This window comes from Chinchilla lanigera, unplaced genomic scaffold (genome assembly GCF_000276665.1).
Source record: "Chinchilla lanigera isolate Chin_1 unplaced genomic scaffold, ChiLan1.0 scaffold00014, whole genome shotgun sequence".
NCBI classification, from domain to species: domain Eukaryota; kingdom Metazoa; phylum Chordata; class Mammalia; order Rodentia; family Chinchillidae; genus Chinchilla; species Chinchilla lanigera.
This window is the reverse complement of record NW_004955415.1, coordinates 19,210,513-19,232,129: the sequence shown is the minus strand read 5'-3', so window position 1 is coordinate 19,232,129 and position 21,617 is coordinate 19,210,513. Positions and strand designations below refer to the sequence as shown.

Here is a 21,617-nt window from a genome sequence, read left to right as displayed (position 1 = left end):
TTTCTCCAAGGAAAAATAAAAATATCCAATAAGTAAGTGAAAAGATACACGATATCATTATTCACTAGGAAATATAAATAAAAACCACCACAAAGCACCAGTTTGTGCCGGCTAGGAAGGCTATAATCTAACAAAAGAATAAAAGAAAAGGGATATAACAACTGTTGGCAAAGATGGGATGAAACTGGATTGGTACTGGCATGGCTGCTGGTAGGAATGTAAAATGGCATAGCCACTGTGAAAGTTCTGCAGTTGCTCTAAAAGTACATAGGTACATGCCATCCAGTAATTCTGCCCCTAGACACATACTCCAAAGAACTGAAAACAGAAACTCAAATGCATATATGTACACATATGTGCACAGCAGTGCTGTACACAGTAGCCAAAAGGTGAAAAAGCTAGTTGCCCAACAATAGATGAATAGGTAAACAAGCCCTGGTACAGACACACAGTAGTATTATCCAGATACAGGAAGGAATGAATTATTGATAAATGCCAAGTAGGAATGAACTTTATAAACATCATGCCTAGTAAGAGAAGATAGTCATACACCATCACATACTGGATGACTCCATTCTTATGAAATGTTTAAAATAGGCAAATCTTTGGAGACACAATTTGGACTGGTGGTTACTAGGGGCTAGGAAAGGGAAAGTGAGAGGTACAGGGTGCTTAATGGGTATGGGGATTGTTCCGAGTGATGAAAATATTTCAGAACTAGACAGAGGTGGCATAAGACTGTGAGTGTGTTAAGTTATACTGAATTCTTCACTTCACAATGACTATTTGATTACATGCCTTTCACCTCAAAAAGAAATCAGAGAAGAAGAAAAGATGAGACAAATTAACCTAGGTTTTCCAGCAATGCTGAAGCCCCTGGGAGTGGCAGAAGTAGGTAACATGCACGATGCAAGGGTTGGCGAATATGGAAGGAGGGAAGAAGTGAGAAGTCTAGAATCCACAGAGAAGTCACTCCATGCAGTCTTGTGGAACAGGGCATCCTCAGGTAAGAGAGGGCCCCTGAGGAGGACAGTGAGGTACATTAGTCCTTCACAGAGCCTTCCACATTTTATTTACATTTGTAGAGAAGGCTACAAAGAGAGGGAAAATAGGGGAGATCGGAGAGGATGGAGGAGATGGGAAAGAAGATAGTACTAGAAATCACAGCAGAATAGGTCTTACAGGTACCATCTTTTTGTCAGTACTTGCCAAAACCAGTGAAATAGGTGATTCTGTGTCCACTTTACATATGGGGAAACGAAGGTGCCAGCCTTCAGAGATCACATTTTCCCTACCACACCATGATCCCAGGATGTAAGAAGTTACCGGCTTCCCAGTCAACTTCCACTGGCATGAGAGATGCAAGTTTGAATTCTCTAGACCACCGCATTACTACTAGAAGAGCCTGGAAATCACTGCCATTGCCACCATTTCTTTCAGCTTATTCTTCCAAAGATGATTGCTTTGTCGCAGCTACCAGACGCCTCCGTGTAAAATCAAACTCCTCTGCCATCTGAGAAGGGTCAGTGGGTCACATCAGCACACTTACCAGCAGAGCCACTGGAGTCTCCTCAAACTGCTCTCTTCTGGCTTTGGTGACAATTGATCCCCCTCTCCCCCACCTCAGGCCACAAAATATGGAAAGGAATGAAGCAGCTGAGCTGCCAGAGGCTGCAGCCCAAGGTCACTGGCTGGTTCATCTCCTGGGAGAGTTAATTTTAGTCCTCATGCTCCACAAGCTGCCTCTTCCCACCTAAGGACAGTCCAGGCAAGCAGCGTGCTCCTCTTTTCATTTCAGAAACACAAAGGACACTTCCAATTCAACAGTTTCCCCGGGCTTTAAGCATTCTGTTGATATACGCACCCCACAAAAAAGATTTAGGAAGCTGAACTAAATTCGTTCATTTCCCTGCTCCCCTTTACAGAAACAGACCAAAACAAACTATTTCCATTGTTGAGGGGTGAGATCCATATTTGAGATCAAAAGACTCAGGATATTCAATTTAAAATGGGAGCACGGAGAACAGGTGAGGGGACAAGAAATCCTGTCTTTGGGATTAGACATTCTTACTGTTGCCGCCACAACGGTCCTTGGGCCCTTCCATCACGAAGACCTCAACAGTAGCACACGCCTAACAATACGTGAAAAGCAAAACTGCAGAATACAAGGACAGCAGCTGAAGTTCTAGACTGCTTTTCTATATCAGGCTGTCAGACATTTTCCAGTTTCCTCAAGCCTTGAGGGGAAACAGAAGCTGGAAAAATAAATAATAATGCTAATTCAACCTTTTAAACATTGAAATAAAAAAAAAAAAAACACAGGACAAGCCTTAAGCATTTGCTAGAGTAGAAAGCTGACATTTTGTTTTCAAATATAGCCTGCTACTGTTTTTGCTTAATGTTTCTGAAATATATTTTAAAATTAATAAGGGAGCTTTTATGTTAAAATATATACATTCATGGGGTACATGGATACCGCCATATATCTGCCGTCTAAATCCTATAAATAACATTTTATTCCGCTGGCTTTTTGAATACCTAGCCCTTTTGAATACCTTACCCTTTACCTTTCTAAAATGTATTTCACAGCAAATAAGTTGCAGAACTGAGTGTACTTCACCTAAACTCTTACACGACTGGTATTTCCATCTCTTCTAGTTGAAGGTTGTGACTTTGCAAAAGAAACGTGAGAAAGAAAAGTAATCAATGCTCATTACATCCCTACTGTCAGGGGGGTCCAAGGTGACATAAAGACGGGATTTCCAGCAAAGGATGAAAACTTTCCTATTAGAACCAGAAAGAACGGTATTTGGCAGAAGGCTGACCTTAGTAAATGTCAAGAAAATTATCTTTCAAAAGACACAATGTTGGCCTCCACTCCCTTTTTACCTCCTTTCTTTCCCTAATCTAGCTTGGAGAGGAACTCAACCTGGCCTTGGAGAACAAGGAGTAGATTGAAAGAGAGCCACCCATGGGAAGACGGGAGAAGAACTCGGTTGTTGGACAAAAGTGGAAACCTCTGTCTTCTGAACAGGAAATCCTTAGGGGGTAAAGGTATGGCCTTCTGTCAAGAGGAGTGAAGACTTAGGAAATTCTTCCTCTTTCCTGTTTTTTTTGCTTTGTTCTCTTATGTTTCAGCTCAGGAAAGAGAGAAGAGATCTGGGGCAGAGTATGCACACCATTTGATAATGCCTCTTTTAGTGAAGATAACGGTATGTAAATGGAGGCCAGGGCTGTCCTTTCTGGACTTAAACAGAAGACTTGGGGTTTTGTTAGGATGTACCCAGCCCAGCTTACAGAGCAAGGAAAGGAGAGGGGGTTGCTGTGCAGAAGTGAGTCCCAGCCAGTCAGTGCTGTGGACACTCTAAGAGCACTCACAGAGCCTGGCTCAAGGAAGCGATGTGCACAGGCAGTGGCAGCAGAGAGGGTCTCTGTGACAGATGGTATTTTCCAAAAGCATTGCAACATGCTCTTCATCTAGTGTGACTTCAACACTCCTTTTGTTGAAAGAGTCAGGCTTGTGACTCATCTGGAACCAAGAGAATGTGATGGAAGGGATGAGACACGGCTTCTTAGCTCGAGTCACAAATCAATATCCCTTCTTCCTTATCAGCAGGAATGATCACCTAGGGGACCATGTCAGCAGTCCACCTGCCCTGAAGCCACCAGGCTGTGAGCAAGACCACAAGTTGTCCTTGAAAAGAGACCCTGGGAAATTCCTCCATTTGGATTCACCTCCTAGAATAACCAGGAGCCTTCTTTCCTTCTCCTTATTTCCAACAAAAACTCTCCTAACTTCAATGAAAGACCCCATCAGTGAAATTCCAGACAGCCTCCTGCTCCTCTGATGTCAGCAGCCGTCTTCCTGCAGCTGCATGAAGAGATCCCACACAGGAGACACACAGCCAAGCCCTTCCCAAACTCCCGACCTACCAAAGGAAAAAACCTTCAAAAGGAGACTGCTATTGTCAACCACTACATTTTCAAGTAGTTTCTGATATAGCCATCAATAACTGGAACAAACCCAATATATACACTGGATCATTTCCTACACTACAAAATCCTACTCTTGGAGCCTGTTCTCAATTTGACCACTGCTTACCTTTCTTGTGTTGTTAACAATGCAGCCTTTACATGCAACTACCCAAACTTATACACACACACACTTTTTTAACATTACCAGAAAAAAACATTCTTCCCATTTAAAATTTTTCTTTATCCTACCCTCCACTCAGGAGCCATATTCTTCCCCAAAATCTTCAATCCTAAGGGTTATCAGTGACATCACAGTAGCCAAACCCATTGTTTAAACCCTAATTCCTTGCTAACAGGGTTTCCGCTCCAGCAATGACTCACCTGGAATGGATCAACTCACTTTCTCTGGACAACTGCAGTGCATTATTTCTTTACTGGGTAGGAGTCTGAGCTGGGTGACTCCAAAACCCTGACAAAATGTTTTACCTACAGGGCAGCAAAATTGTTACCAAAATTTTTTTTTAATATTTTAAACTTGCATCGTTTAATATAAATGTTGTTTTGGGGGATTTTTTGCACTTGAAACATCACTAGTCTGAATTGAGCCTTGTTGTAAATATAAAATACATAATAGATGTAAAAGAGGCTAACATTTCACTATGTTTCTATTGATTAAATGCTGAAATGACAATACTTTAGATATGCAGGGGTAACTACATTATTCAATTAATTTAACCTATGATCTTGAGCTTCTCAGCCTCTAGCTTGGGTTGCTACAAGCTCTTCATTTTCTTTAATGAGGCAACAAGAAAATGTAAAGTGTGCTATGCTGTTCCCGTGATCATTCTTTTGGGCAGCACTGATCTCAGACATCAAGTGGACAAGCATGAACTCTTGTGCTGTACTTTATTCAAAGTGCTCAAGGAAATAGCACCCTCTTCCCTAAAAAGTTTGTGAGAACACTTTTCACAAGTGCACTATTAGGAAATAATGAAAAAAAGGAAATAATACAAAGGATGGTTCAGTGAGAACCAAAAAAATAATAATAAAATGAATGTGGATGCTTGGAAATGTTTCTAACAAGAATAACTGGCAATCATACAATCCCATGACAGTTTTGCCTTTTTTATAGAGAAAGAAACCATTATTCATGGTGATATTCATTTAAAGAAGGCTTTGAAATGCTAGATCTTACTCTTCTGACTTAATATATGCAGAAGTTCCACTCACTGAAAATGATCTAGGCATCTCTCAACACTGCATCCATTTGAGGACCTGGATTCTTAAAACAGTAGCTTACTGCATTTTGAAGGGAAGAAAATTAGCTTTATGCAGTTTCTGAAAGTGTTTAACTTATACCAGGAGATGACCAAGGAGATGAAAAATATGCCTGTAGCAGGAGGAGGCAAGCGAGATGACAACAAGTGTGCCCACCTCCTGATGCACCACAGTTCCTGAAACGCCTAAGTGTAGCCCACTTCCACCAGTGCAGCTGCTTCACCTGCACAGAACAGAACAGAAGTGTCTAGAAGTATGCAGCTTCTTGCCCAACTGCCCATAGCCAGTGACTGACAGGGAAATGGGAAAGCCCAGACCCATTGCCTGGAAGTGGAACTGACTCTCTGGAGCATCTGTGTTCCAGAGCTCTCCCAGGGATCACGCTAAGCAGGCATTCTGTCAAAATAACTCCCTTACCCCTGCTGGTTTCTTCCCTCTCCCTCCCCTTTCCCACTCACTGCTTCCCCTGGGAGCACCGACTTCATGGGACTTGCGCAGAAATCCTCATCTCAGGTCTGCTTCTGGGGAGCTCGGCTCGAGACTCTTAGCATGTATAAAAGTGCTCTGAGCAAATGAGAAATCACAGGCTCCTGGGGTTGCTGTTGTGCTATGGATAAGCGGGTCTAAAATTCTCAAGAGTTTTAAAAAAATGCAGTATCCACAGTTTAATAAGCTAGCAGTATCTCCGTTCCTAAAGACCAGGGAAGCAGCCCCAGCACATAGCTCTTAGATCTAGAAAAAAGACAATAGCTGACATGACGTGTATGTGTCTCCAGGTCTAAGAGAAGTCAAGATAGCATGGAAGGCTCTGAAGTACAGGAGCAAAAAAATAAAGTCAACACCAAAACTGAGTGAGCTACACAGCTAACACTCGTCAGTTTTATATATAATCAATATTTAACAGTTTAAAAGTCATTCAGAAAGGAACAAAGCATCACAAACATTAAATTAATTTTAAAAAGAGGAGTGCACATGTCTTCCAAACTAAAATACAACAGGAAAAAAAATGATCAAGTGTTGTTTTCTTTCTTTTCATCAAATCACAAAGTGGCCTTTGGTTGGATTAGACCAATAAATTATTGTTCAATTCTGTATTGATTATGAGAATATTTTGGGTTTATTTCTTCTATTCTGAGTAACCACTTTGAAGATAATGATACCCAGTGAAATAATTATTGCTATTCTCTTAACTATTTGATTATAAAATTTTGTTCTATTTTTCATTAAATAAAAATAATGAAAAAGTTACTCTGAAGCTTTCCATGCAAAGTAAGGATAATTCATTCCAAGACAGGCATTTTGCTATGGATACAAACTGTAGATGTTTTCTGAATAACACCAATAATAAACTAAGTTTGATATGACACAAATAAGCAAGATCTAAAATACAATAGCACAGGGATTAATTTGTACCCTGAATGCCTACTGTGGATGTACTAGGCCTGAAAACATTCAGGACTAACATAAGGTCAGAACTGCTTTCTCTTCAGAATATGGGGAAATAAACCAAGCATTTCAAAATAAAGGCAGGAATGTGATTCCAGATTCCAAGCATCCACTACAGATTCCAGGGTCTAGATGTTTACAATTTCAAGTGTGAAAAAATTTATGAAAAGGCTTACAAAAGAAATCAGATTCCAGTTCGATATTTTAAAGAACTCATAATTCAAGATATTTAGCACAGGAATGGTGCTTGAGTAGAGATGCAATGCCTTTATTTTTAGGAGAGAATAGAGGAAAAAATAGGAATTTTTCATGTGGAAGGGCAGGACTAACACAAGATAACAAGTAGCACCAGGTGACAGCAAGTCCAGTCAGGTCCTTTGGGGCTGGGGGTGAGATAGGACCCAGCTGTAGGATGTCTATTATCCTGGGATCTACTGCCACCCAAAGTCTTTGGAAAATCAAATGCACAGCAATTATGCCACTTAATATAGAGAAAACTCTTCTTTAAGTATGGGAAGTTTGGTGTTTCTTAAGATATTTAACAAGCAGTTCCTGAGCTCTGTTCTCTTTTTTTAACTCTTGAATCAAGTGTTTAGAATCATTAAACATATGATTCTTCATGGGAACCATTTATAGTACAGCTGATGAAAAGTGACCTATTTAAGGATAATACAACTATTATACAGGGAAAGAGAACAGTCCAGAAAAATGTAATGAAAACAGAGTAAAAAGCAGATGATATGTCTGCAGTGATTTAAGGTCCTAAAATTATTCAGCACCCTTCAACTCTGCTTTGCCTAGGAAGACAAAGTTTATGAGTCATCCTTAGAGGGTAGTAAAATATAGTGTACTCGACTAAAAATAGGTAGGAACATTCACTAATAAATCTACTTTTTGGATATAATCATGTCATCATTAACCACTGATCACTTGGTGAAGCGTCAGGTTATGAGATCCTTTCCCTCCCTTCACAGAAGGGCCAGAAGAAAATCAGCCACAGGCACTGCCAGAAGATAATGAAATATCTGACAGGACACAGAAAGAATAATACAGTGATGCTAAATGCCGGGGACTGGAGTCCGCCTACCGGAAGGAACAGTAAAGTTGCTAGTTTGCATATCACTACAAAATGACATCTTGTCCCCCAAAGGTAGAAAGATAGGGAATACAAAAATTTTTATATAAAACAGCAATGAGAAAATTGCAATTTGATTAAGGAGCAGAAAAAGAATAGATTTTCATATTCAGTAGAAGTCTGGCTTTAGCATAAGGCATTAGCAAGTTCTACTTTTTAATAAAACAAATCATCCACATGAAGATATATCTGGTTCCCATTTTGGCATTTCATGAGAGGTTGTAAAACGGAAGACTAAGGGAGCATTTGCAATAATTTATTCATATCATCTCCACACGCAGTTGCCCCCCAGATGAAATGGAGGAGTCTGGCTGCAAAGGCACACAGCTGTGACTTTTCATGGTCAATGGGATTTTTAGCAAAACTTGCAGAGAACATTCCTCCCAGAAAAAACTGCAGAGAACAAAAAGCACAACAGCATTCGGTGCTTCCCAAATGCAGTCAGAACTTCCATGGAAGACAAGTAGAAAATCTAGCAAAAGATGCACTGCCTGAATCGATAGTGAAATTAGTAAGCTGGAACCCAGAAAATCCCAGACACTTCTGCTTGCTGCTCCGCTGTGTCGAGGGAAATGACTGTGAATAACATTTGAGAGGCTCCAGATGGAGCAGAGTGGATGAAGAGGTTCCCACTGCAGCCTGAAGGCTCTAGGACCCCACCGCTAACAACTCCTCTCCACCGGCGGCAGAGTACTCACCAGGCAGCTCTGGACCAACGGCGAGTGATATCCACTGTCCACTTGGCCACACTCACGGCACAGTCCCCTGGAAACCAAGCAGGCACAAAGGAGAAAAACCACGTCAAGACTCAGAGTCCTCACACAGAGAAACAGCCTCTGCACTTCAAAATCAGAGCCTATAATACATTTTCAAATATATGAGAAAGACATATTAAAAAATCAGGACATTAGTTCTAGGCAACGAAGACATACAGCCATCAAGTCAGAAATATTTACTGCTGCATCCAAGCAAAAGGGTTTGTACATCCTCGCTATAATGCTGCTGATCTCCTACTTACCTGTTAACCTAGCAAAATAATTAAACAATTAAATATCAATGGTATCTAAAATCTTCTTGAAGTAAATACAATTGTCTTCTCCTGACTAATAGTAAAATGTCCTCAGATGAACTGTAATTGCAAGAAATATTTCAAACATCCTTAGATGAACTGCCACAGGAAAAAAAAAAAGTCTTTCCAAGAAGCACAGTGCTGAGAAGGAAGATTTCCAATGGAATTGCATCTATACACAAGAAGTTTTTACTCTCGTGTGTGTGTGTTTCTGTATTTTCTTTGTTAATGCACTGTACACACCTTTTCTGGGTTTGACATTTGATTTCTGGTCTAGCTGAAGTTTAGATTTTAAGATCTTCCCAAGATGTAGCAGGAAGAAAACATTTTAGATACTATCAGAAGTATCAGGAAGTAAAAAAGAAGCCATTTACACATAGAGAGAAAGTAGAGGCATAAAAAATTACCAACCGACACCCAGGAAAATGATGTCTGCAAAAGTTTGAATTTGGACTTTGTGAATGTCATCATCTACAGATGGAAGGTCCTACGCAGGATGTACAACTATAGAATGCAAGGCTATGCCCCACAGAAAGAAATGGCAAATCTGGATGTAACTGGACAGTCAATGAAATAAATTTGCAAGCCACAGTGCTATTTTTCTTTGAAAAAGGTAGTGTAATAATATGGGTGTTATGACCCCACTGTGCTATAATAAATCTCACTATCTCAGTATAAACACATAGACAAAAGCATTGCTACATGCAAATAAACTATCTAGAGCGGTAACAAGAAACTAGACTGCAGCTGCCTCTAAGGAACTGGAATTCAAGGGAGGTTAAAAAGGACAGGGAGAGCCTCTGATTTTAATCTAACCTTTAACCATAGTGTAATATTTCATTGTGAAACACTGCTTTTAAAAGTGAAACCAGAGAGTAAATTCAATTCCTTCCAAACTCCCCACAGAAAAAAACAAAAAGCATGCCATTTTAAATACAGTAAACAGAATTAGAAAATATACATTGACTTTACTGGTTTAGTAAATAATTTACTATAGCCTGGGCTCTAAGCAAAAACTGCATCATCATACATAATCCACATATAAACTCTAAAATGTATGTGCTATGACTATTCTCACTTTATAGATGAGGAACCTGAGAAGTTGGGGGAGTGCTTAAGAATGATACAGAGCTGGCATGCAGACCCATGTTTAGCCCTTGCTGTACTGGTTGTTCCTTGGCATTTATCATATTTCCTATATTACACTTATATTTGCAATTATATATGAATATAAGAATGAAAATGCTACAAGGACAGGGATCATATTTACACTGAAAACCAGCATGTGTACCTTGAGCACCTACCACAAGTACCTAGCACTTACTAGGTACTCAGTAAAACCTTGTTTAATGAATGTACTAGTTGGTATTTGCAAGAGAACAGATTTAATTCAGGACTCAGAAATTTACACAAGAGTAGCATAAAATATTTGTCCACAGAGTCAAATATACAAGAGTGCAAAAGATTTGTCCCTGAGCTAGAGATCTGAGGAATTCAGCAGAGGGCCAAGAGCCCACAGCAATGTCCTGTAGGAGTCCAGCCAGAGTCCTAGAGCCACAACAATGTCGCTTGAAAGTCTGCATCAAGAGGCTGAGGAACCCACAATGGAATACCAAAGGGTCCACACTGGAAAGCCCAAGGGTCCTCCACTTCTTTTCTCCTTTCATACCACTCCCTAGAACCAGCTAATCCAGCCCAGCTGGGCAGTCCCACTCAAGTTAACCATCACTTAACCAAGCACCACAATGTATTAATGATTAAGTGTCTTAAGTAGAGCTAGGAAGCTAAATTCTTTTATGCCTTTTGGGGGATATAAAACAGACTGAGTTCCAAAACAGCTCATTGATTAATAACTCTGCCATACATTGCTCCTTATTTTGATTTCCCCTGAAATCTCAAGTCTGTTTGTAATCAAAGGGTTAAAGGGTAGACACATATTATTCTTTGTTTTCTCTAATTCCCTAGTGACCACCCAGTATAAACTGCTACACTGTTCTTGTACACTATTCTAATTCTGCACATACTTCAGATAGCATAGCATTTGGGCAAAACAGTGCTGTTAATATCTTACAAAGAAGTAAAACACTGTAAGTCATGGACTACTTAGCTACTGGAATGTCACAGGCTAAGTGCAGCAACTGACTTCATGTGGCAGTCCTTTTCATCTAAATATTATTGCTATTAAATATTATTATTCAAGGTGTTGAATAGGTCTGTAGTAGGAGGGCTTTGTGTACATGTGTGAGAGTATATATGGGATACCTCTGAGGTGTTTGTTTGTGTCCATATTTTGGTCTTTCAAAAGAAGGAAGATAGTTCTCCATACTATGGAAGGAAACCTAGTAGTTAAAACAAAACACTCAAATCCTGATATTGTACTGGACTTAATGAAAATAAAGGGGTTTTGCATCCACTAAAGGTACCAAGTTCATTCAAAGACATCAACTCCACCGATGGTGCTGAAACAAGCAGACAGACTCAAGCAAAAAAAGAAAGCCGGACTGAGGGTGCAGCTCAGTGGTGCAGCACCTGCTCAGCAGGTGCAAGGCCCTAGGATTGATTTCCAATATTACAGATCAATCAGGTAGATTCCTACCTCACACCATATATCAAAAATTAGCTCTAAGTGGATAACAGATATAAAAGAACAGTCTTCCTTCCACCACCTATCCTGGGTTTCAGGTTCCATTGTTTCAGGTTCCCGTGGTCACAATCAAAAGGATGAGTGTGGTATAATAAAGAGCTTTGAAGGAGAGAAACCACATTCAAATAACTTTTGTTATATTGTGTTTGTTATAATTATGCTATTTTATCATCAATTATTCTTGTTAATCTAATAAATCATACTTTATCATGTGTAGGTATAGGAAGAAACAAAGTAAAAGGAAGTTTTGGTACTATCTGTAGTTCAGGCAACCGTTGAGTGTCTTGCAATGATTCCCCATAGATAAGAGCTCCTTGCTGAATAAAATCCCTAAAAGTAAATACAGCATTGGAGAAATGTAACCTTCGGTTAGGCAATACTTTCTTAGATATAGCATTAAAAGCACAAGCAATGAAAGGAGAAAATGGAAAAATTAGATCTCTCAAAATTTCTGTGCCTCAAAGAATCCTATCAAGAAAATGAAAAGGCAGTCCACAGAACAAGAGACAAATTTTGCAAATCATTTATCTGATAAAAAGGCTTTTATCCAGAATCTAAGACTTCTTATAACTCAACAACAACAACAACCAAAGCAGACAAATAACACAATCTAAAAATGGACAAATGACCTAGGTAGACTTTTCTAAAACACACACACACACACACACACACACACACACACACACACACACAAAAGGATGTTCAACCAGCAGAACAACATAAATCAAAACCACAATGAAATTCTACCTTACAACCCCCATGCAAACTATATTTGAAGACAGATAAAAAGAAGGCAATCAGAGCCCTTACACATGGAGCCACTTTGGAAAATAGTCTTGACTGGCAGTTTGCCAAGCAGTTAAGTAAGAAGGTGCCATGTGATCAGCAATATCATCCCTTGAGATGTACCCAAGAGAAATAAAACATATACCCATACAAAATATTGCAAAGAAATTTCAAAACATTACACATAATAGCTAAAATAGAAACAATCTGAATGTCTATCAAATAATGAACAAATTAACAAAATGGAGTCTATGCATACAATGAAATCCTATTCAGTGATACAAAAGTCCAACACAGACACGTGGAACAACGTGGATAAAAGATTAGAATGTGGCGATGGTTGCGCAATGCTCTAAATATATTAAAAACATTGGACTGTGCATGTTTCATGGTTGAATTTTATGTTGTGTAAACTCTATTTCATTAGCGCCCTTGTTCAGAAAAGTTACATTTCAGTAAATGTGCCAATCAATATTAATTGATTTTTTTAATGACAAAAAAAACCCACAACACAGCAAATGGTAAATATTGAGCACTCACTGTGTGCCAGGCACTGCCCTAGGCTTTAGGACTGTAACAGTGCACAAAATGGACACAAATCCAGCAACTCACAGATCCCCCACCCTACAATTCCCTGTGCCCCTAAACTGCTCACATCACTCACTACTCTGGCTGCAGGGAGTCACAGGATGCCCATGGCCTGATCTCCATGATGAACTTATGCTTGAACCGATGGCTATCATTTTTAAATGGTAGATCTCACATACATGCCTGCCATCTCAGCTTCGCCCATATGATTTTGCAGCACTGGAGCAAGAATGTTGCCTATGGCCTGGCCAACAACAGAGAGGCAACTGTCCTTTCAGAGAACATGCTTCTCTGGATGTCTGTAGACCCTGCCCTCCAGGGTATTTCCCACGCAGCCAACTCCTTCACTGTGGTCTTCTCTCACCCGCTCCTGGAGTTAGAGATCCCTAAATGAAAGGCTACACAGCAAGCCTGGCATTGGAGAAGGGAGGGAATCCCACCTTCCCATTCTACATACTGTGATTTGCCATCGGCAGCAAACACCTGCCAAGAGAGCTATTCAGCCATGCACTTGCCCCTCCCTAAGTCTAAGACTGCCAGTTTGAGAAAACATTCTCAATTCTGCACAGGAAAGTTATAGCTCCTGTGTTTGTCATTTATGATGGCTAACTGGCTCTAAAGTGTCAAACTGGGAGTTCTTTAGAGGAGCTCATTGGATATATTTTTCTCCAAATAATGGTAATGGCTTTGCAATTATCAACCTGCATTGTTTTGCCAAGTTTCCCTCATGTACTCATTTTCTGTAGATGTATAACAAATTCCCACAAATATAGTGATTTAACATGTATTTATGAATTCTTCCTTCTGTAAATCTGAGGACTAGATACTGCTGCTGGTTCTCTGTTCAGCACCTGTTTATCAAGGCTGAAATCTTGGTGTCCCGAAGTGTCTTTCCTTACTGGAAGCTCTCAGGAGTGAACCTTTTTGAGTTCAGTCCAGATGTTGGCCAAATTCACTCATGGTTATTCAAATGAGGACTCATTTCCCTACTGGTTGTGACCAGGCAGCTACTCTCAGCTAGTAGGGCCCACGTGCCATTCTTGGTCATATAGGCTCCACTGTCTCTACAGCAAACCAGGGAGAATCTCCCTTACAAGGAATTTCTTTCTTCTTGTGTCTCTCTTCAGTTCCTTCTAGGGTCCAACTGCTGTGGAACATAACCTGACCCCAGTGATGACATAGTCGTAGCCCTTGGGCTTATACAGGATGTGCATACCAGGGCCAGAAGTCTTGGAGGCATCATATTTTAGCAATTTCCCTGTTCATCTCTAGATTCATATGCTCCACTTTAAATTCTAATCTAAATTCTAAACCTACACAGAAAGTTGCTCTTCTTTGTCTTAAATCAAGCCTTATGAAGCTACAGGTCTACATCACTGAAAGTCTTTTATTTATTTATTTATTTATTTATTTATTTATTTATCTATTGGTACTGGGAATCGAACTCAGCACCTTCCACTTGCTGGCAGGAGCTTGTACCACTGAGCTATATCCCAGCCCACTGATAGTCTTTAAAATAAAAACATATATGTAGTATCTAGAAGGACAAAAAATTCTGTGGGTCTTATTTTTTATGTTTTTTTTACAACAGAGGGTCCAAATAGCATTGCGGGCTGCATTTTTTATTTGAACTTGTTTATATTTTCTGCCTGGCATGAACCTTAACTGCTTCTTTCACTCAGCTGACTTGGTTATTCAGAAGTTGCACAGAGGGAACATACACACACTCACACTGACATGTGAAGAATAAAGAAAATTAAAAGTATGCTTGAAATGCGCAGGAGCACACGGCATGTTAAGTTTATTTTCAGGAAAAAAAAATGAGACTCTTCAAGAAATGTCTCCTCAAAGACATGTTTGATTAGAGAGCACAACCCTTCATCAGGTCCTGAAGAAGCAAGTCAGTAATACTAGTAATCACTGATTAGGGAGAAGTTACTATGTCCAGGTACTGCTCCCAGCATTTCACGTACATACACTCATTATGTCTCACCAAATCTTTTTTAGCTGAGGAGACTGAGGCACAGAATGGCCCCATCACTTACCCACTCAAGTGGCACTTAGAGTAAGAAAAGGACCATGAATTCCAACCCTGACCAACAGCTCTTAAGAACAGTAATTTCCTGTGTGCCTACTCATGCTGCCATGATGCAAAATGGGGGTGATTTCTGCAGCTGTTATGTGGCACAAGGGTGGCCAAGCGCCTATAGGTTGCACTCCAGCAGATGTAGCTCCTGAGCACAGGTGAGGGTGAGTGGGAACTGCAGCCCACACCCTGGGGTTTGTGTAGGATAATTCACATGCAATTACACTATATAGCAGCGGCAGACTTGCTCAAGGTCACCTTTGAAATCCTCAGCAACAACAAGGAAGACAATAATATCAGCCTTCTTCTAACCCTCATATCTTCTTTTGGGAAAAAGAAGAGGAAAAACATAAACCTTTTCCCATCATGCTTCATTTTGAAATTGACAGATTATGAAAAAAAGTAGGACATAACAAAAACTCATATCAGAAGTAAAGAAAAAGTCACTTCATCGCTTTCCTATTGTAGAGAAGAAAGTGGGCCCCCTCTAGGTCATGAAAAAGGAAAGACCCTGGAAACTCTTCCATTCACTGCAACCAGTCACAGCAGGGAAAGCATAACCCCAAGTGCCACCAGCCCAGACACGACAGACCCCCAGAAACCATGCTTAGCAGCTATAGTAATGAGTCACTGGAGGTGGAGTGGCGGTAAGGAGAACAATATTAAATCCTGACATTAAAAGCAGACTTGCTTCCAATGACTCATTGTCACAACTGGGTTGGACAAGAGTACGTGTCAGATGACATTTTCTCCATGATCTCTCTTGGTTCTAGAAAGGTACTAACCAGCAGGGACTGTTAGCATGCCAGGGCCATCTGCCTAAGGTGAGAGAGAAGAACAAAACTTTAATCAATCCTCACTTTTTCTCCTAGATTCAACCTCATCTCCAATGATCACTCAGTAAGGATCAAAGAAAGGTAAAGTTATTTTGTCACAGAAAGCTTTTTTAGTCTGATGTTTTTGTGGTGTCGCTTGTTTTGGGTCTTGGTTTATTCAAGGTTTTATTTGCTAAAACATCTCATGCTAAATCATTTGACTTGAGACAGTCATGCCTTGCAGCCAAGACTCTATGCGTGAGATAACACGCAAACCTGGGCTGCTTGTGGTTGTCAAAGATCCCTCAGAATGTTCAAACCTCAGTTTCAGAAACCTGGATATATGCCAGCCCAGGTAATTACTCTCTGCCTACCTAATTTCCCCAGGCAATTTTAATTGAAAATAGTATTATCCTGTACCCCAGCTCTAATCCGCTCTGCAGCGTCCTGTGTCCTGCTTCTTGCCTCCATCATAAGCTCACTGAGCTGGTTTCTTTTTGAAGCTTAAGTTGGAAAGAAATAAAGTTTCTGAAGCTCCCAAAGGGGAAAATATCAGATAAATAGGAGCCATTTAATTAGTCTCAAACCAGTGTACTCAATACCACTGGCAGTGGTTGCAAAATATCCCTCCTCACTGTCTAACCTTATGAAAAGTTTCTTTTGTGGACGAAAATACAAAGGTTTTCTTACTGAAAGACTCACACATCACACATACACACACACACACACACACAGCGGCAGGAGAAGGGAAAGGGAGGGACACCAACAGTGTTACTCTCCTGAAAAGATTTTTTTAAAAGGCACTGTCCCCTTGTTCATTCCCAAACAATCTGATTTAAGTTTGAGGAACAAAATGTTCCACCTAACATAGGATTATCTAAAGTTCATAGAAAAATGCAAAAGAAATAAGTTTTTGATGACATCCAAAAAACATGCTCAGAAATCAATGTTGCCTGGTAGGCACAATGAAAGTCACAAAGGCAAGTTATATATATGATGCTGGATTTTATAATAGTGCCATTAGGAAAGTAAAAAGAAACAATATCATCAACAATACAAGGGAAGGAACTATTGGTACCACAGCAACCTAGATGACTGTTAAAGACATTTTGCTTAGTGACAAATTACTCTCAAAAAGATACATACTATATGATTCCATTTATATGACCTGGGTAAAGTGACAAAATCCAGGCAGAGCAGAGATTAGTGATTTCTAGGGTTTAGGAAGAAAAGAGGAAGGAAGATGTTTAGGGCTGTAGGAAAGTAACACAGGAGACCCTTGTGAGATAAGAAAAATACCATTCTCAATTTGCAACTGCTTGTAATACTTGCAATGGAAGTTTTTTTATCTTATCTGTGGTAGTGCGACATGAATTTACATAGGTGTTTAAATTACACAAAACACACACACATACACACATATAAATGAGTGTATGTAAAACTGAAAAGTATAGATAAGGTCAATTAATTATGTCAAAGTCAATTTCATGGTCATACTATTATACTATTGTTTTGTGAGACATTAGCAGGAGGGAGATCTAGTAAAACATCTGTCAGATCTCTTGCATTATATTCTACAAGCACATGTGAATCTGTAATAAAAGATAAATATAAAATAAGATCTATATAAAATAAGCTCAAAAGCTTAAAAAGGTGAATTTAATCTTAACAATTTATCCCAGTATCTACAGAAGGCTTTCATATAATCAGCGTGCATGTAACTGTTACAAAAGTTATTGAAATATTTTACGCGTTTTTCATTCTTTGGAATTAGGCATATAGCTTACATCTCATTTCATATTGGTCATATTTCAAGAATTCCCTGGTCATATAGTGGTCACATGAGGCTGGGTTCCCAGTATTAGACAGACAAGGTATGTTAAGCACAAGCATCTACTCTCCAAGCTGCTGCAGTGGCACATTATTTCTAACGTGACACCACCTTCTCAAAGTCCCTTACAGAACTAGTTCATAATGAAAGCCTCAGAGCTTGGACGGGCAGCAGAAAATATGACCTGGCTTCAGGAGCGTTTCACCAGCAGTATCAGTGTTAACCTGCTTTGGACTACAGTTTCAGCAATTAAAAAAAAAAAGAAAGAAAAAACAGAACTCCAGTGTCTTTTAAGAAATAACAGTTGGGTAGAATTTCAGCAAATACAGTACATAAACTGGGTTCAAGGCGTAAGGTCTTAACTGTTTTTGAACCTTTGTAATTTTTCTGAGATCTCTATTCTTTGATTTCCTAGTTCCCTACGGTGATTAGAAGGAGAATTATTAAAATAAAATAGACTTGTGGGTTTGCTGTTCAGAGTTGGGGAATGGAAAGAGACAATCTGCCTCTCCGGGCAGTCATGGGGGAGAAAGAAACAAGTGATCACGTATGTGATCGCAGCTTTGAAAAAGATATAGAATTAGGCCAAATCTCTCGTGACTCTGAAAAGTAAAACAGGGAGCAACCAGGTCTGAGAAGAAGCTGCAGGGCTCAATCTCAAAAGACCAGTGCAATCTCCAGCCCCCACTGCAAGTAAAAAGAGATGAGAAAAGAATGAGATGAGAAAACACTATTCCCACATGGAGCTTTGGGGAGGATAAAGAGAGTGGGTTTGGGAGCGAGAGAGACCTATCTCTGAGAATACAAGTCAATTAACCTCTCCTGGACCTACTTTCCTTGTTTGCAAAGCAGCAAAAATTGTCTACCTCACTCACTGTTGTGGAGTTAAACAGAATAATACACAAAAGTGCCTATTGCACTCCTGCAACCCAGAGTGTGTGTTTAATTACAGTCCTCTGCCACGCCTTTATTTCTGCACTCATGTCACTATACATATAGAGAAAATGACCTGTGCAAATTAAACTAAGAATAGTAACAGGGGACACGCAAGAGCTGTTGCTCTAGAAAAGTGATGGTGAACATTTCAGAGTTTGCAATGATAGAAAGAGCTCACTGGGGCACACGTGCCATAGGTTTGCCACAATTGCTCTAGAATAATGCTGCAAGAAAAATATTTCATTTTAATCTGTCATGATTCACTTCTAATCTGCTGGTAGAAAGCTGGTTTCATGATCAATCTAGGTGCAGCATCTCAAGGCAGCTAGAAAGAGGAGTCAGAGTGCTACACCTGAGGCAGAGGACACAAAACAGTGTTGGAAAAAGAAAAGAAACAGGGTTGATTTCATCAGGGAATTGTAGACTCAAGAAATTTTACATATTTACATTCTTCATGAACATAGAATGTATCTTCCTACCGGCAAAGGAAAATAGAAAAAAGCATGACACAAGGACTTCTCCATGGCTAAAGTTTTCTTGCTATGAATTATTTAAATTTGGATTTGTAGTCATGTTTATTAAGTTTTTTGATTGTTTTGGTGCTTTTGCACCACAGACAACTGGTCAACCATCAGTTCTACTTCACATCATGAGCTGGTTTCGTGGGCCCCAGAACACTAGGGTGCAGTGAAAACCTGGTTTTTCTTGATGGAATTGAACTCTGCAAATCCTTCAAGGCCCAGGACACATGTACTGAGGCCACAGCCTTGAGACAGATATCCTACTGAGCAGAAGCACTCTAAAATCACAGTCAAGGGTGATTTGCCCAGACAACAATCTGCTCTGATTGGGTTTCTTGTTCACCTATACTTGGTTTTATAAAAGAATTTAAGCAGGAGATTTATCTATGATTCAAACATAAAGACAAATCCCCAGTCTTTATCAACATCACTACCACCGAACAGGGCTGCTGAGCTGGGAAGGTCCTTCTGAGGTTATGAAACAGCTTAGGAGAGGACATGGGGAGGATCTCTGTCATTTTTGCTTCTGCCACCATGTTACAAAGTAATACCCGCAGGAGGACAAAGTCACACAGGAAACCATAGCAACTGAAGCAAAATGGAATGGAGAATTTGAAGGGATGTGCTTAACCACCTGGGACACTTCCTCACCAGTGCCTGGGTTCAGAAGCATAGGTAGTCATAACGATTAAGAAAACTGGTTACTGTTAGGGTTTGGATCTGGGATGTTTCCCCAAATTCTCAAGTGTGTGGAAGGTGACTGGATTGTGAAGCTGCTATGCTCATCAGTGGACTCATCCATTAATGAGTTCAGTAGTTAAATGTGCAGCTAGAAGGTGGACCTGGTTGGAGGTGGTAGTCCACTGGGGCATGACCTGGAAGTGTGTATTCTTGTCCCCAACTCTGCCCTGCTCTCTCTGCTTCTGTGCTGCCAAGGTTTCAGCACCTTTTCTTCCAGCTAAATCATGGCATTTCTATCTTAGAGCTAACAGAGTATGGACCAACCCAGGAGCCAAAAACAAGCCTCTCTTTTAAGATGTGGATGCTTGGTATTGTGTCCCAGCAATCGGAAAGTGATGAAGACATTAATTATCTGTAACCCACAAAGAAGGATTGATCAAAAAATATGGTATATACTTAAATTTTTAAAATTTATTATAGTAAAAGACACATTAACAATAATCCCCCTCAAAATACTCCCCCTTGCTAGGAACACATTTGTCCCATATCCCTTGCCACTTTCTGTAGCAGTTCTGGAAGACCTTTTTCATGAATATCCTTATGAGGTATGAGATATGGTGAATGCCACTGTTGAATGCCATCCAATGGAAAACAAGACTTGTAAAATTACCATAGTGTGTCTTTGTCTACTTTATTCACCAGACCTGGCACTCTGTGACTGCTGCCTCATTCTCAAAGTCAAAATGAAGGTAAACCTTTTGAGTCAATTCAGGAATCTCAAAGCAGCCACAATAGTATCAGTAAAGACCCAAAAGAAGACTTCCAGGAACTGCTTCAGAAAAATGACAAGAACAGGAGAATAAGTGTGCTTAAAGGGAGAGGGAGTATTTTGAAAGAGATTAATAGCAATGTGAATTTTACTGTAATTTTTAAAGATTTAAATGTTCAAAGTAATTTTGACCACACCATGTATAATAAAACTTACTATTTCTGGTGTAGTTCTGCTTTGGAAAATCGCATGGTTGTCTCATCACCACACAATCAAGACATAAAACAGTTCTGTTGCCCCCAAATCCCCTTTTGCTACCTCATTATACTCATACCCTTCTCCCATTCTTCACATATCCAATGATCTGTATTTTCTCTTCATGATGTTGCTCTTACTGTGTGAAATCATTACCCTTTCAAGTTTAACACTGGCTTTGCTCGGTATTATGTTGACAGATGCACCAATAGTCCACTCCTTCTCAGTGCTGAGAAGTATTTAGGTAAATAGGTAAACCACCTTTTTTCATTCTTAGTTGAAAGACATTTAGTTTTAACTTCCTGATAATTATAAAAATAATTTTTATAGATATTAGTGTACAGGTTTTTGCTCATATAAGTTGCTATTTCACTTAAAAGATCCCAACTGGTTCTTCAGGGTTATATGTAAGTTTATGTGTAACACCATAAGAAACCACCCAACTGTCTTCCAAAGTCATAGCACTATTTTGCATTCCTACCAGCAATATATGAGAATCGCAGTTGTTCTACAACTTCACTTTCTTGGTACTGCTTGGTTTTTTCCTTCTTATTTTTAGTAACACTCACAAATGTAATGGCATCTCATGGTAATTTTAAAATTATAAATGTTTAAGATCTTTCCTATTTCAGAGTACTATATTACTTCCACTATGAAATTAGTAATATTTTACCATTTCCTTTTTGGAGATAAGACAACAAATCCAGATAGGAATTATAATCAAAAGATAGATACACTGAGTGCTTAAATATATATAAAAACTTTATTGCAACAAAAGATTCAATGTCGTTAATCCTCCACA

General features: G+C 39.6%; 1 protein-coding gene across 6 annotated transcripts in view; it reads right to left on the bottom strand.

The window, feature by feature from the left end:
* The window catches only part of Plcb4 (phospholipase C, beta 4), a 353,965-nt gene that overhangs the window by 229,955 nt on the left and 102,393 nt on the right, over positions 1–21,617 (bottom strand). For all 6 annotated transcript variants that reach the window (XM_013512270.1, XM_013512271.1, XM_005380865.2 and 3 more), the window contains exon 2: positions 8,533–8,599. The gene's annotated coding sequence lies outside the window, so the exon portion shown is untranslated. The remainder of the gene's footprint in view (positions 1–8,532; positions 8,600–21,617) is intronic.